The sequence below is a fragment of the Porites lutea genome, chromosome 9 (genome assembly GCF_958299795.1).
Source record: "Porites lutea chromosome 9, jaPorLute2.1, whole genome shotgun sequence".
Lineage (NCBI taxonomy): Eukaryota > Metazoa > Cnidaria > Anthozoa > Scleractinia > Poritidae > Porites > Porites lutea.
The window spans coordinates 6,073,257-6,090,254 of record NC_133209.1 but is presented as its reverse complement, the minus strand read 5'-3'; the positions used below and the strand labels follow the sequence as shown (position 1 = coordinate 6,090,254).

The following is a 16,998-nucleotide window of genomic DNA, read 5'->3' as shown; positions in this document are numbered from 1 at the left end:
AAAAAAAAATGCTACGTATGATACGCAATGAGCAGTAAATTCACACGGGAAGTAGTTAAGATTTCTATCAGCTCATCTTTCTCTTTGAACTAGCTCGATATAACTGCCTTTTAAGACTTTAAATTTATCGATTCAATCTAACCGAATACAGAGAAGTTGCACTCTGAAACACACTGCTCATTATGCATGCAGAAATGCAAATTTGTACTTGATACTAGGATTGGCAGCTGACGACTCCTTAAGACTCAACAGTCAGCAACATAGTTGTGTAACTAGATATAGTAACAAAAATTTTATTTGCCCAAAATTTAATCGGGTGACCGAAGGCGGACGTTCGCAGTTACTACTTGCTAACTCTGTTAAAAAAAAAAATGTAAATTGCTTTTTTACCCACGAAGCACTTAAGAGTTCATATGAACTCATTTAAACGTGTCCGTGCGTTCCAGATCGAATTGGAATTTGGAAGTGTTGGTTTTTGAGGAGAGGAGAAAACCGGAGTCACTAGAATTCTTTAAGAATAATTATCGAAATATCTTAATTAAAGAGCAGCAGGAATTACACCACTTCATAATTTAATCATATTCTTGTATATATTTCACTAGCCATATCATTAGCTCTTATACTCATTTATATTGATGCAGAACTTCTACATTTCCTTAGTTATATTTATTTTGTACTTATATTCGGAATCTTATCTAATTTAGAGGGCCACAACTTTACTAGTTCCTCTAACTATTCCGTGCTGCCCTCTTTAAATAAAGTGTAATGTTATTATTGTTATTGTTATTGACTAACTGATTCAATTTTCAAATAATCAGTTCAACAGTAGTATCTCTGGGGATGAGCTTGAGCTGGCGTGCCTGTAAGCCAACCATTGTTACACTAAAACTGATCCTATTTTGCAGTTAAACAGTGTCCACGTTACGCACCACCCAAGAATGGCGCCCTGACTTGCAACACCATTTTATCGCAGGAATATTGTAGTGTTCAATGTCAAAGTGGGTATGACTTTGTCTCCACTCCTCCGTTTGTGTACTTTTGCGACGGGGGAGAATGGCAGTTCCAAGGCTTTGGTCATAATTTTGATCGCACATTACCATGGCCAGACTGTGCAAGTAAGTGCATTATGAGATAAGGGAAGTGGAATGTTATAAACAAGTTTATTTTTTGGCTAAGTCTTTTCTCGCTCTTGGTGCGTTTGGTTAATTTGCGTTCCATAACTTGAAAATGAAATGTGAAAGGCGAAAGCTCATTTTGTCGATCTAAGCTCATTAGTCTGGAAAAGAAGAGAGGGAAAAAGTGAAAATAGCAAAAACAGTAACAACAAAATTACGGATCAGGCTAAAACCTACTATAAGGAGATTCAATGTTCCTTGGCTCCCATGCTCTCCCATTCTCAATCGTGCCTAATAGTTAAACCATGGGATTACCACAGCAGAGTTCTTGGCGTACAAATCGATCAACGCCTGCGACAAGCACATTGAAAATGTTTGTAAAGAACAATATAAATAGCTCAGGAAAAGGAGTCATGAGGCGAGAGATTCGAGATTTAGTCGAAAGAGACACTGTGATTGCGGAAGTGAAGTTTAGGACTTAGATTCAAAGGAGATAAGACTAGATCTCCGGCGAAATCTGTCAAGGCCAAACCCTTTTTTCGCATGGCTGCATTCAGCCAAGTCTTCACCTTCATTCCGGTAGAAAATTTACCATCAACTTATCAACTTCATGTAGGTCAGAACCCCCCCCCCCCTCCCCCCGCGTTGGTGAATTGACGCTTAAGTCTTTTCTCAAGCTAGATGTGGAGGACATTTAGTGCACCTGCAGTTGTCTCAGTTTAGACAAATTAGGGTGCTTAAGATCCGACGACGGCGACGGCAGCGATGACGTCTACAAAGAAATAAAACAACATCTCTGCACTTGCAGCACACTTTTTCTGTGCCTTTTTTTTTGCCATCTCTGCACGACTACGACGTGAGAATGCCCACATTCTCCTTCTAGGTAGGATGTAAACAAGCGACAGCAAAATCTTCTTTCTCTTTCCGAACTGTCTTCTGAACTTGAATATTGAATTCAACTCCAGGTCCTCTTTGTTCAATAGATGGATAGCGCCATTCACCTGATAAACCACTATTCACTGGATAAGTAAACCAATTGCGTTATCCAGTAGATGGAGATTTATCCAGTGGTTAACGCTATCCCAGTGGAAAAACTTGCTACTGAAAAGTTCGCCTACATTTGACACAGTAGTTTTCACCGGTATTTCTATGGTTTGGTGACAGAAAGCTGCTACATCTACGTCATTCTGTTAAAGCTTCCCAGCACTGACTGTTACATGTAATAATACACTTTTTTTACGTTTCTTCGTAACAGAAACGGAGAACCCTGATGCTCTCACGATGTCCAGTTTTCCGTATTTCTATTATGAAGGAGACTGTAATGATCCTAACAACCAGACATCAATTAAGGAAAACTTCATCCGCATATTGACAAGTGGTAGAGTTCTACCGACTTTTTGCTCTAACCGGACCTTGTGCAACGAGGACACCATAAAAGTTTACTGCGGAAATGTCACTGCTGCGGAGAGAAGGCGAAAGAGGTCTACGACCATGCAGGTTAATGCACCAGTTTTTATCACCATATCACTACTTTCTTACTTTCTCTTCTTTTTTGTCTGAATCAAAGTTTGGTTCAGCAGAACAGTTAAGTTCGACAGAGTCCAGACGACCCTGGCACGGCAGTGATTCAAACGTCGTGCTTATGCCATGTCGAACTAAATTTATAAATTTCGGAAATGTCTTTTGGTAAATATTTCCTTTTTTACTTACCACTGACATGATACTACATTTAAAATACAGGTTTATTTAGCAACAGAACTGGAAAGTCAGTTGACGACAGCGCGCGTCAAACAGCTGGCTTGACCAATGGCAGGGCGGCAAATTGGGCACCGGAAGTCACCTTCAGTGCTTTCCTCGCGTTTTCCCGTCGTCAACTGATGTTCCCATTCTGTTTTTGTCAACCTATTGTGTTCACTGGCAGGATGTCCGAATCGAAGTCTTGCTCTGTTGAACCCAATTGCAATTGAGTTCGATACCGTAGAAACGCAAAGTCTGAACTAGACCTGAGCTTTCTTTTTCGTCGGTATTTGATCTCATCTACCACACTGTAGCCTCTGATCTTCCTATTATTGGGGTTGTAAGGAACTTGAATACTCGCTCGGCTAATTAAGGAGAGGAACCAAGACTTTGTTCTTCCATAGCACTTTATTCTTCTCAGCTTCCAACTACTATCTTCTTCAAATATTAAATTAAATAACCGAATAGTGGACGCGTTTGGGTTAGCTCACCGTGAGAACTTTCCATTGCATATCCTGTGACTTAACTTGTGGAGAATAGAGCAGTCTACACTGTTGTAATTGACAAGTATCAAAGAACCAATTAAATGCTAACGGTAAAACTGCTAGGAAGGACTAAGCATGCAAAACAGGATCTTCAGTGAAGGTAAAACTCAAGTCAGTTATCCTCGAACATGCCTACTTCAAAGAACTTCATTTAAGACGATGCTGCTAAAATAATCACTTTGAATTTCCTTGGACAATGAACTGTTTATGAGGAAACTAGCACGAACTACAAAATAATCATTCCATGCATAAGAAAAACAGTAAAAATACCAATCGTCTCAAACAAAACAAGAATCAGCTACTTCATAACATTATAAAGCTCCCGAGTAGAGATTTATCGCCTTATACGCCTACGAAATTTTCCTTTTACAAGTAGGATAATGATTTCCTTTTCGTTTAGTCACGACCAAATGATCTTAACCTTATTTCAACGTTTTCAAAACATTTGTATCATGAGAATCGATGTTTTAACTACAAAATTAGGGAGTCTAAGGCTAAGTTCACGCTTTTCCGGATAGCTTTTGCGTTGCCACGAAATCGTAGCGGAAAGGGCTTCTGTTCACACACAAGAAAGGTTCTGTCGGCGCGATTTCTGTAACAGAGCGAAACTGCGCCGCGCCGATCTCTAAAGTGGAGAGTCACATATCGAATAGGTGTTCATACTATACTGAATAGCTTTTTCGTGGCGCCACGAAAACATATCCCGTATAGTGTGAACATAGCCTAAGCAAGCACAACGGCGACAGCAACTTGAAAGTTAAAAAAGGAATAGGTCAAACGAACCAAAGCAATAGGAAGATTTCGTATGACCTTGAAATGAAAACGCGCGAATAATACGAAAACAACAAACGAAAGGAAATAGAGTGATTTTGTTGGTTTATCGAACGGAAGTAGTATAGGAGGGATGTTTTACTCCGGTTTTTTTGGGGGGAATCTCATTAAGGTGGGGGGGGGAATAAATTAACGCCGATGACGTCATAGGCTATTGTCTTGATCTCATGAATAAAATGCACAGGAATCTCATTAAGATAAGGTCGTGTGTTATTTTTAGTTGGTTTAGGTTTTCTAGTTACTTTAATGTCGATAGACGTCTTCCTTTTCGATTGGTTAGTTAGAAAATAAGAAACGTTTTCATTGGTTAATTCATAGTGTCTAAGGAGTAAAGTCAAACTTGTCTGTGGCTTAAAATCACTGAGACGTAACGTAATTATGCACTTCCTATTTCCTGCTGCTGTGATTGTCCTTGTTCCGGTTCACTGATTTTTGGCGGGCAAATCGTGTATATTAAAGAAGGCAAAGGCAAACTAGCTCTTGTTTTACACTGCACGCAATGCTTAACTTACCCCTCTCCTTTTCATTTTTTAGTTTCCTCCTCCTCCACAATTTTGTTATTTTCCTTCCGCAATTTTTTTATTCCCATTTTTCCCTCCTCCTCCTCATTTCTATTGTTTTCCCTTCACCACCACCACCACCACCGCCACATTTCTATTGTTTTACCTCCACCACCACCACCACCACCACCTCATTTCTATTGTTTTCCCTCCACCACCACCACCACCACCGCCACATTTCCATTGTTTTCCCTCCACCACCGCCACATTCTCTTGTTTTTGCCTCCACCACCACCGCCACATTTCTATTGTTTTCCCTCCACCACCACCACCACCACCACATTTCTATTGTTTTCCTTCCACCACCACCACCGCCACATTTCCATTCTTTTTCCTCCTCCTCCTCCTCATTTTTATTGTTTTTCCTCCTCCTCCTCCTCCTCCTCATTTTTACTATTTCCCTCCTCCTCCTCCTCCTCCTCCTCCTCCTCCTCCACCTCCTCCTCATTTCTATTGTTTTGATAGGGTCGATGTAGGGTCGATGTAGGGTCGATGTGGGGTCGATGTAGGGTCGATGTGGGGTCGATGTAGGGTCGATGTGGGGTCGATGTAGGGTCGATGTAGGGTCGATGTGGGGTCGATGATGCCCTTGAAAATCAACAATAAATTCTAAAATTTCGTTCGATTAGCAATTCATTTAACTCAAGTCCACGAGTTATCGGAAATAGAACGAAAAATTTAGAATTTATTGTTGATTTTCAAGGGCAGATCGGGCAGAAAGGGCAGAAAGGGCACCTTTTTAGCCTGTATTGATAACTAACATAATCCTCCTCCTCCTCCTTTCTATTGTTTTCTCTCGAAAAGGCCAAAGAGGCCAAAATAAAACATCGACCCCACATCGACCCTACATCGACCCCACATCGACCTTACATCGACCCTACATCGACCCTATCAAAACAATAGAAATGAGGAGGAGGAGGAGGAGGAGGAGGAGGAGGAGGAGGGAAAACAGTAAAAATGAGGAGGAGGAGGAAAAACAATAAAAATGAGGAGGAGGAGGAAAAACAATGGAAATGTGGTGGTGGTGGTGGTGGTGGAGGGAAAACAATAGAAATGTGGTGGTGGTGGAGGGAAAACAATAGAAATGTGGTGGTGGTGGTGGAGGGAAAACAATAGAAATGTGGCGGTGGTGGTGGAGGGAAAACAAGAGAATGTGGCGGTGGTGGTGGTGGAGGGAAAACAATGGAAATGTGGCGGTGGTGGTGGAGGGAAAACAATAGAAATGTGGCGGTGGTGGTGGTGGTGGTGTAGGGAAAACAATAGAAATGAGGAGGAGGAGGGAAAAATGGGAATAAAAAAATTGCGGAAGGAAAATAACAAAATTGTGGAGGAGGATGAAAATAAAAAAATGAAAAGGAGAGGGGTAAGTAAAGCATTGCGTGCAGTGCAAAACAAGAGCTAGTTTGCCTTTGCCTTCTTTAATATACACGATTTGCCCGCCAAAAATCAGTGAACCGGAACAAGGACAATCACAGCAGCAGGAAATAGGAAGTGCATAATTACGTTACGTCTCAGTGATTTTAAGTCACAGACAAGTTTGACTCTACTCCTTAGACACTATGAATTAACCAATGAAAACGTTTCTTATTTTCTAACTAACCAATCGAAAAGGAAGACGTCTATCGACATTAAAGTAACTAGAAAACCTAAACCAACTAAACACACGACCTTATCTTAATGAGATTCCTGCGCATTTTATTCATGAGATCAAGACAATAGCCTATGACGTCATCGGCGTTAATTTATTCCCCCCCACCTTAATGAGATTCCCCCCAAAAAAACCGGAGTAAAACATCCCTCCTATACTACTAACGGATACAAACGCGCGTGACTTTTGGTTGGTTAAGCGAACGCTCGGGTGAAAAAACTTTATGCCAATAACTTTCTAGAAATCAACCGATACTTCGCTTTGAAGTCACACTGCAACACTATTGGCCAATCAAAGAATGTCTTCTCCATGTTTAGGTTCTTTGGCGGGAAAACGAAGAGGCCATGTTTTGATCTTTTCATCCATTGGCTGATAAAACAAATAAGGACACTTACCGAAACCATTTTTCAAGGTCATACGAAAATCGCTCCAGCTCTGCAGTGGATCACCCTTTTTTGTACATTTTGTTGCCGTCGCTACACAGCTACGAAGTGAACCTTTCCAATCTGACGTCTAATGGAGGACGTAAATAGTAGGGGCAGATACTTCTTTCTTTCTGTTTTTTATATGCTCTCTAAAAATTCAACTCCAGGAAAATTCGCGTACATTTGACCAAAGTAGCCACAGTGCAGTTGAAATAAATGCCGTATTTTTGTAGAAGAACGTGAATGCTATTTACAACTGACTTGTTTTGCTGCCTTCGCCTTCCTGGTTGCTTAAGCTCAATTTATGTTGCTGAAACATCGCAACCAGTTAAAAGCCTAAACTGGAAAAATCACATGACTTTCAAAAAGCATTCATGGTCTTCAAATCCCTCAATGGCCTTGCTCCTGAGAATCTAAATTCAAAGTCCTCAAAACTGGTCAATCTGTTTGTCACTTCTTCTCAACCTACGTTGTTGAGACTAGCTGAGAGGAGCTAAAAGCTTTATTTTTTTACTTTTGCTTCAAAATTATTGCTTGTTTATCACAAGCATTTCATTTAATGCACTCTTTCTTCTTGATATCGTAACACTACAAAAAATGATGGGACCGTGTTGAATTCATCACCTTCCACTTTCTGCTATGGACGAGACTTTAATGAAAAACAATTTTTAACGTTTTTCTTTTTCATTTCATTTATTTTTCCTCTTCCATCATAAATAGTTCAAGATAAATCACAGACTTGAGTCGTAGAAAGTTTTCAGTACGTGATAGAAAGTAGTTAAGATCATAACCTTTAAATAAGTTTGTCACAAAAGAAGAAAAGGACAAAGAATGAAAAGGATAGGGCACATCTAGGTCGACAAATGTTGCCCCAGTAACTAACGTATTGTAAGAAATACTAAGGTTTCATCTAAAATTTACGTAAAATTGCTGAATCAACTAGAGTGACAAAAAGCGCGGTCATTTTGCTCGCACGCCGCTGACTAGATAATCATTTCTTTCTTTTTTTTCAATAGAACTCTTATCCTCTTAAACTTTTGAGGGCCATGTTTCATCTTCATCGTCAGGTCTCCCTTAGTAGGAAACATGGAAGAAGTGTGGTGTTCACTCTCTTATAAATTGTCTTTTACTCATTTGAGTAGTCATGTCTCAGCATTTTGGTGCGTTCTCTTTGGGTTCCGTGCGCGTTCCCTTTATTAATATTCATAAGGGTCGAGTCCATGACGTCGCCTATTAGTAGTCTACTATGTTGGGAGATAAGCCCCTTTGGTGCGTTCCTTTTGCGTTCCGTGTGCGTTCCCTTTATTAATATGCATGAGGGTCGAGTCCATGAAGTCATCCATTGTTATAACTTAGGGAAAAAATCGGTGAGGGTAAAAGGCGGAATGAGTTTGCGGAATGGCATGTTCCATGGCTTGCGGAATGACATAATTATGCGGACTGTAATATATCAGAATGACTTAAAGAAATAAATTAAACTGAGAATTGCGCCCTTTTTTGGCGCCAATTAATTCACAAGCAGCCCCTTTTTTAATGTTGCAGGCTCGACTACGGTAACAATCAAAACGCCAGGAACGACTCCCTGATTTTTCACGGTCGATTAGCTTTTTGCAGAGCCACAAAGATTCTACTTGCCTTTATTAGTCGGGCTGCTGGCAGCACCGATACTACATCACGAAAGTCGGCCATTGAATTAAAGAAAAGATGTTTTGGAAGGTGACGTTCTCTTCTGCCTTAAATTTTTTTTCTGCAAAAGATATTACAACGTCACTTTTGTTTTCCCTTATTTCCATTTGAAACCACGCGAGAAGTGTTTCTTTTAAGACGGTGGGTCGCGTGATTTATGGTGACATGATATTGAGAGATCGAACATATCTTGCATTTTTATTCCTTGGCTGCGTGGTAAAGTTTCAGACACGCGAAGCTAACAGCTGGGGAAGAAGAGCGAGCTTGAATCCTGGCAATCGAGTTTGTGTGCTTTTTCTTTACCTTCCTACTTTTAGAATTTTTTTCTCCTTTACCTTTATTAATTAAGTTAGTAAAGCCGATTCGGCATCACTCCAGCTGTTAAAGAAAATACATCTTAATGATTGGCTAGCTCTCGATCATATGCTCACACTCACACAAACAATAAATCAAACAAAGGTGCAAAGAGACGCGGAAAGGCCGAAAGGAGACAGAGAGCGGTTCGCCCCTTCACTCGATTTGTGGATTACGGATTAATGTTTGATTCGAGGCGTTCATTTAGTCTGGAATATGATCTGATTCGTTCACCGTATTAAAAATCCCTAGAATTGTAGCTAGCCCGACTTCACGTTCAGTGAGCGTTTTTTATCCCTTCGCGTTACGATAAAGAGTGACCCTATTTGGTGTATCAGCGGTGTTTCAATTTGACCCTTGCTTTAAAAGCAGTAGTAAATAGACCGGCAAAGCGATGGCTCCTTCAAATTGGCGCCAAAAAAGGCGCGGCAATGACGCACGCATGCTTTCCTGTAAAATTTATTTCTTTACACCACTTTCCATGAATTAAATTCCGCATAATTATGTCATTCCGCAAGCCATGCCACATGCCATTCCTCCTTTTACCCTCAACGGGAAAAAATGCGTTCCTCCATATATAATGAAGTGGACTGGTTTACTAATGAGCGTCTCTCTACTACAATAGGCACCATAGGCTTGCCTAGCCTTGCCCGTTAAGTAAATTGGGCCGGGTTTTCAGACCGTCTATTAAAAAGAAAATAGGAATAAGAGAAGCGATCACCTAGCAACGCGAGAAACCGCTACCTATATCTTATTTAGCGACTCAGATATATAAACAAAACACATGCAGACTATTACAGAACCGTTTTCTCCTTTTTTGCTCGAGGAAATGAAAAACTATCAAAGTCTCAGCGTTTCACGAGCCGTTAGTTAGGTAATTATGCGAGTTCACAAGCCCACCGTTGCATACAAATTAGCTCTGCAGTAAAAACCTCTAAGGGAGCATCTTGACGTATTATTATAAAAACATACACACACACACAAAAATAATAACTTAACAAGGATCAATTGAATTCAAAGTTGAGTGGGAGGGACAAGGGATTAAGGGTTGTGTTCCAAAACTTATTACTGTTTTGGTGCGAAAGATAAGTTTAGTTTTAAAGGGGTGAATAAGAATGTAATGACATCATCAAAGACAAGAATCTTCAAGTTTTGTTCAGTAAACAAATTAGCACTGGAGTGAATCGCGGTTTCAGAGTACTTAACAACACCATGTATACCCATACTGAAGTTCGGGATGCGTTTTCGTATTTTTATCCGCAACGCAAAGTTTTTGATGATGGCGTGAGTACTTTGCCTCTCGATATTTAAGTTTTGTTTGTAAAAAAATAGATTTTGTAGATAATTTTCTCTTTTTTATAAATGGCATTGTATATATAGGATCGCAGGCTTAAGATTTTTTTTAAAATTCATACGAAATAAGTTGTGTTGATGTGCCGCGCAATTAAAATTTTGAATTCAAACTGACCTCGGATGCGAAAATTCCGGCAACTATTACAGGCAGGGAAGGACAGTTGTTTTTAACTTCTCGCCATGGTCACGCGTTGGTCACGCTCTACGTCCAATTTTTATGCCCTGATTGGTCAAATTCATGCGTAAAATTTATGCAGCATCTTGAAACTTGTTGACAGAGTTTGAGTCAACTTGTGATGTTTTTAACTGTCTTTTTCCACTGGATGTACGAAATGAAATTCAGCTGCTATCAAGAGTCTTCTGTTATTCATGGCTAGTTTGTTTATTGGGTTTTTGGTTAAGAAATACGTCGCTTGTCAAAGTCGGAAATGCGATTTCGAATGGCATCGTTTTCGTTTTTCACCTTGCTTGATGCGTATAAAGATGGTTGAAAAGTATGAAGCATTCCTGGCCTTACTTGATAACTTTCAGGAGCTGCATTTCGAGTGGTAAGCCTGAGTAATTATTGTATTTGGTGTTTGTTTTTTTATATCTAATTTAATGCAGTCGAGCGTAGTTTATACGGCTATTTAGTTTATGCACGTTTGTAAGATTTGAGACAATGATCTGACCGAGTGTCAGGTTTGATATAAGCTTACAAATTTTGGAAAGCCTTGAGACATTTTCTCACCGCAAATAGAAGGAAAACGTTCCCAAGAATATTTTATTATAATTCTGGCTGTAAAAGAAAGCTTTGAGCGATTTTCTTGCCTCGAGTTCATCTTTGAAAATAGCAAATACTGGGAAGCCGGCTTAAAACAAACTTAAAGACTAAGGATTTTTAGAGACACTTAAATACTTGTCTTCGTGAATGAAAATTGTTGTCTCTGTATATGTTTCACCGAATTATATATTTTTCATTTAACAATTAATGAATGAGGCTGAGTATCTAATGAAGAATTATGGAGATCGAGGAGGGTGTACTCAAAGAAGGCAAGCCATCCTTTTTTTAACACTGCGCACAATGTTTTACTTACCCCTCTCCCTTTTCATTTTTATTTCCCTCCTCCTCCTCCACAATTTTATTATTTTCCCTCCTCCTCCTCTTCCTCCTCCTCCTCATTTCTATTGTTTTGCCTCGAAAAATGCCAAAAGAGAAGAGGTCAAAATCCCTCCTCCACATTTTTATTATTTTCCCACCGCGTGTTTCAAGTGATCCTTGTTAAGTTATTAATTGTTTTTTGTTTGTTTGTGTTTTTATAATAATACGTCAAGATGCTCCCTTGAAGTTTTTACTGCAGAGCTAAATTGTATGCAACGGTGGGCTTGGGAACTCGCATAATTACCTGACTAAAACTTCAATTATCGTTTGTCATTTCCTCGAGATAGAGCGGAGAAAACGGTTCTGTGATAGTGAGACAAAATTGAAAGAGAGAGTTTTCAGCTCCACTTTGTGTCTATGTGCGTCTGTTTTATTTATATATCCGAGCTTTAGCGCTAAGTAAGATATAGGAAGCCGTTTCTCGCGTTGCTAGGTGATTGTTCCTATTTTCCTTTTAATAGACAGTCCGAAAACCGGGCCCAAGTTACTTAACCGGCAAGCCTATTGTGCCTATTGTAGTATTCGCTCATTAGCAAACCTATCCACTCCATTATATATAGAAGAAGGCACTTAATTATTATGGAGGAACGCACTTTTTCTCTAGGTTATAACAATAGGTGACGTCATGCACTCGACCCTTATGCATATTAATAAAGGGAACGCACACGGAACGCAAAGGGAACGCACCAAAGGGGCCCAAAATGCTGAAGCATGACTATTCATTTGTCTCATCTATCAATTACAAGGTTACCGTCAGGTATGATTACGTCTTCCAAAACACGAGTCTCACCTCAGGAACCAATGATCAGGCTGGCCAGGATGCTTACAACTCGGCGAAAGAAAATGCCGGCAAGATAAGAACCGAGATTTACAACAGCCTTAAGACTGTAGAGTGGGGTGAATTTCAGGCGTCTTCAGGACTTGAGTTGAAAGATAAAAATGTTGACAACTTTAACCTTGGTGAGGTTGAGGCTTATTGTTCAGCAGATGGTGCTGTGGTCAGAAAATGTGAAAAGGTTGATCCTCAGTGCACTAAGACGAAAGGAACAATCACTAAATGCAGTAAGTTTTATGCGGAAAATGGTAAACGAACGCTCTGCGTCGAGCTGTCTGTGATTATTTAAAACTCTTTTCTAGTGCTCGTACAGCTTCATTGAAAGTGCCCCCCTCTTAATCTTTAACTTAGGCGTAAAGGTTAACCCATTCGCTCCTGGAGATTTTGCCGAAAAACGCGTTTTGAAGCTAGCCGAGTGGTTTTCTGGTCACTGTCGTGCTATAAAGAGCTAAAACTTACCACAAACCGGTTTACAGGTTGTACAGTTCGCGGCCTTCTGATCCAGATGCAAAATATCAGCTTGCGAAGTTCGGGCATGCGCAGAGAGCAAAATTTCTCTCCTCCCTTCTTTTTTCGCTTTTCTTGCCTAATTTTTTTTTCTCTTGCTGGCCATTTAGTAGGCCTCATTTTGGTGGGAAGAGTTTTTAGAAAAGCTTTTAGGATCTTAGGATTAGGTGAAAGGAAAGGTAGGTGAGCAATGGAACAAGATTTTCATGGAGATTTTCAGGTCAATGTCACGTGGTTTTCTGCTTCTTTCTCCGGTGTCCTTGACTGAATTGTGCTCATTCTGGTATGGTTTGAAAGATCTCTTCACTCTGCACCAGTTGGCGAAGAAATTTGTCCTTGACCGTTAAAACTGATGACGTCACAAAGGGTAGAAAGGACCTGGATTCGCACGGGCGGTTACGGGCGGTTCAGGGGCGAATGGGTTAAATAAGCAGTTTAAGCAGTCTCCATTCTGGAATGAAGTGGTCCTTTAAGTTAAATGTCAAAAACGGCGGCGAGTGCTTCATCAAGGCTTCCAGACACCGAGAAACAGATGAAAGCACGGGGCTGAGTGGGCAGTGGGCTGAGTGCTTTCAACTTTTTTGAGGTGTTTGGTACCTGTAGTGAAGCACGAAGCATGCAGTGACATGTTTTCTGTGGTATTGCATTGCTTCCATGAGTTGTGTTAATCAATAAAACATTTCATTAAAATGCATGTGTTTGATCTCAGATGAAAAACAGGTTTCTTCTTAGAAGGGAACCTGGTGGTGTTTTATCTAGTGTTTCGTTTGGTACTAGTTTGCTAGTGTTTCGTTTGATATCAAGATTCCTTCACCTTACCCAAAGTTTTCGTCATTTATTGGCCTTTAACTGCATAAATGATGAACGAGTTTGGGAAAGGATATTCCTAGTCAAAACATTTCTTCGGCAAAAATATAAATGGCAAAGAATCGACGCATTTGCAATAAGGTGGTCTTTGCTGCGATAAAAGTGCTTTTTGCTTAGGAGAACTATCCATGAGCAATCAAGTGGACAATCAATCAAATAGACTTTGACTAATCTTTACTTTTTATCTTTTTACCCTGGAATACTCAAGGCGTTCATTTTTTTTGCAAACGAGATGAAATAACTGAGTGTTAATAGTAACTCCTTGGCGCCATTTTAGCAGGCTACATAAAATGGACAAACTTTTTTTTTGTTTTTCCTTGTAGCGCGCTGTCCTATAGGAACGTATTACGATAGAGACGAAGATGATTGTCTTTTGTGTCCGGAGGGAACGTACAGTCCAAGTGAAGGCGCCTTACAGTGTAAAACATGTCCAGATGGCACCTGGACGGTAGGGACAAGACAAGCAAATTTCACTTCTTGTACAGGTTATTAGCAATAAGCGAGCTAATATATATTTATTTAAGTAGTTCTATTATGAATCCAAACTGTAATATTATTACTATGGTTAATTAGAGTTCGTTGGGCGCTAACGTGGTTGGGTTGTTGGTCGGTTGGCCGTATAGCTACGCAGCTAGCTATATAGCTTGCTACATTTGTTGATCGGTTTGAACGATTTTATTCAATCTTCAAAATCATATGGTCTTTGATGGTTCAAAAGCCGGGCATGTCTGAACAGAGAAATTTCATACCGATGACTGGCGAATGCCCAGATCTGGATAGAGCTTCTGATTAGTCATGCCGCGAGCGACACGTCATAAGTATGGAATTTCGGCGCTCCTTCTTCAGACTTCATTTCTTGGGGAAACCAGTAGGGGCGTCGCGAAATGTCAGTTGTTTTCTCAAGCTAGCTGACACGAAGTATTCCTCTCCAGAGCCACTTTTCTTCTGGCTGGATCTTTCTTTCATCACTCACTTTAAGAGTCCATGCCTCAGTTCTATATGACAACCTGATCCACACAGGGGTCTTAACCAGCTTCATTCCCAGCGGCACAGAAACTCAATTAACACATTATCTTGGAATTCCTGTGGTACTTGGGTATCCTATGCTACTTTCAGCAAGCGGTTGTCTTAGTACGTCTGCATTTTCTTCGCCATTTAGCTCGCGTTATTTACGTCAAAAACGCAAAATAAATGGCAATCATATGCATTACCCTGGTGCTATCAGGGTATGTAAAAAGCACGGTGTTATTAGTCTCGCTTGCTTTAGCTGCGAGACTCAGGAAATGCAAGCGATTCTTTTTTGTGTGTGTGTGTGTGTGTGTGTGCGCCAAAAGGGTGTCATGATCCCAGGTGTTCCTAGCAGAGACCGTGGAAACTGGGAATAGGGATCGCGACGTGTCACAACGCCATGCTTTATTTTGTGAAGAAAGCTAAGGAAAGATTGATGCGAAAGATGTCGAGTTTTTCCGGAACGGGACGGTCCGGTTTTTCTACGGCGTCAGTCATGGCGGTTATTCTACGGTTGTGACTAGAATGGATACCTTAAAATCAGGTTGGACACCTTATGTTTATTACACAACGCTATACTCTATACCACGCTACACTACATTTATGCGAATTTATTGGGCACATTTTTTAGAAAAGTGGGGAAATCAGAGTAGGAGACTGTTGTGCCAGGAAAAGAATTGAATACAGGGTTTAGCACTGAAGTACAGTGATTAGGGTTAAGCACTGTTTTAAAAACGGTTAGCTTTCAATAATGTAATAATTAATGTCATGTAAAGTACTTTAAAATTAACCGGTGTCTGCAGTTAGCCCTTGGTGGTCTAGTGGATACGAATTGACTATTTTCCAATTCCCCATAATACACTCTGTTTGCCCCCCAAATTTTGCATAACGTATTGTCTTAAAATGCTCTTGGGAAAATGCAATACTCCCAGGAGCATTTAAAAACAATGGTTTATGCAAAATTTGGGGGGCAAACAGAGTGTATTATGGGGAATTGGAAAATAGAGAATGTAGATTATACATCAAATGACGCGGGTTCAAGTCCTACATACTACCTACTGGTTTCCTCTATTTCTTTTTTCTCTTATTCGCTACTTTAAGTTCAATCATGTATTTTGAGTTAAGATGACAATCTGACTTTAGGGTATCCATTCTAGCCACAACCATTTTTCTACGGCGTCTGTCATGGCGGCCTGATATGTTTTTTATAGCTCCGCCGTTATTGGCAAAAATTCTTGCCCCATGTAGACATCAGCGTTTATGGCAATCTTAGAAGAAATTAAAAAGCTACTAGAAACAGAACTTAGCTCAATACGAGCAAACCTTCAGTCAATTGAAAAGAAATTTATCGACTTGAAACCTACAGTGGATTATACGTCAGCAAAGTACGACGAAGTATTAACTCAACTTGGTCTCTTGAATGACAAGAATTTCAGCCTTACTGCCGACGTAAAGAGCCTGAAACATGATCTCAGTACTACCAAGAAGAGTGCAAATGAGTCGCAGACATATTATCATATTGTGCGTCTGGTCTTTTTTGCCAACATGTACGGCAAACACACTGAAAGTGCTCTTCCATTATTAAACCTGCTATATTTACTGTCTGTTGAAAACATTTTTGCGTTACATTATTGTATTGACCACCAACATGGCCACCTTGTCACGTGTTTGAAAGAATTGATTTTCGTGTATTTGTACACTCGTTCTCAATTATCGTCGAATACGATATACAGTTGAACCTCTCTAAAACGGCCACCTTGGGGTCAGAAGAAAGTGGCCGTCGTAAAGAGGTGGCTGTTGTAGAGAGGTCTTAAACAAGAGTCAGTGTATGGATTTTCTGTCCGCCGCGACAAAAAAGAAAGTGGCCGTTGTAGCGAGGTGCCGTTAGCGGAGGTTCGACTGCAAAAAGTAAATATCCTGAAGAATACTCCACCTTCGATAAAGTAGGAAGTGAAAAACATTTAGCGGGGAAATCCTGTTTCGTTTAGAATTAATCGCCTCCTCATTTCTTACCCAATCTTCAAACAAGCGACGTTCTTGTTTAAGTTCGGCAAATGAATGATCTTTGGAGTTGTTTTCTAAGCGGGTTTTATCACTGAGCTGGCTGACGATTCTGCTGCATCTTTCTCAGTTAATATGCCTTTCAAATCGAGCTGAAACTTCGCAGAAATACACAAATAAAGAACGGGTAACATTTATGCCGTGAGAAACTTATCCGTGCGTTAGTAGTTTTACCTGTCACCTGTGCGAAAAACATTTTTGGATAAAGTACGTGTGAAGACATTTTTCCCGCGTATATTAAGTGATTATGTCACACGAACTGAAATTATGGAGATATTAAAACAATTCGCACAAAATGGCAAAAGACTTTGCTCGGTTCGCTGAC

The 16,998-nt window shown here is 40.2% G+C and overlaps 1 pseudogene; it reads left to right on the top strand.

Moving 5' to 3' along the window:
- LOC140948186 (sushi, von Willebrand factor type A, EGF and pentraxin domain-containing protein 1-like) overlaps positions 1-16,998 on the top strand; it is a 91,050-nt pseudogene that overhangs the window by 38,353 nt on the left and 35,699 nt on the right.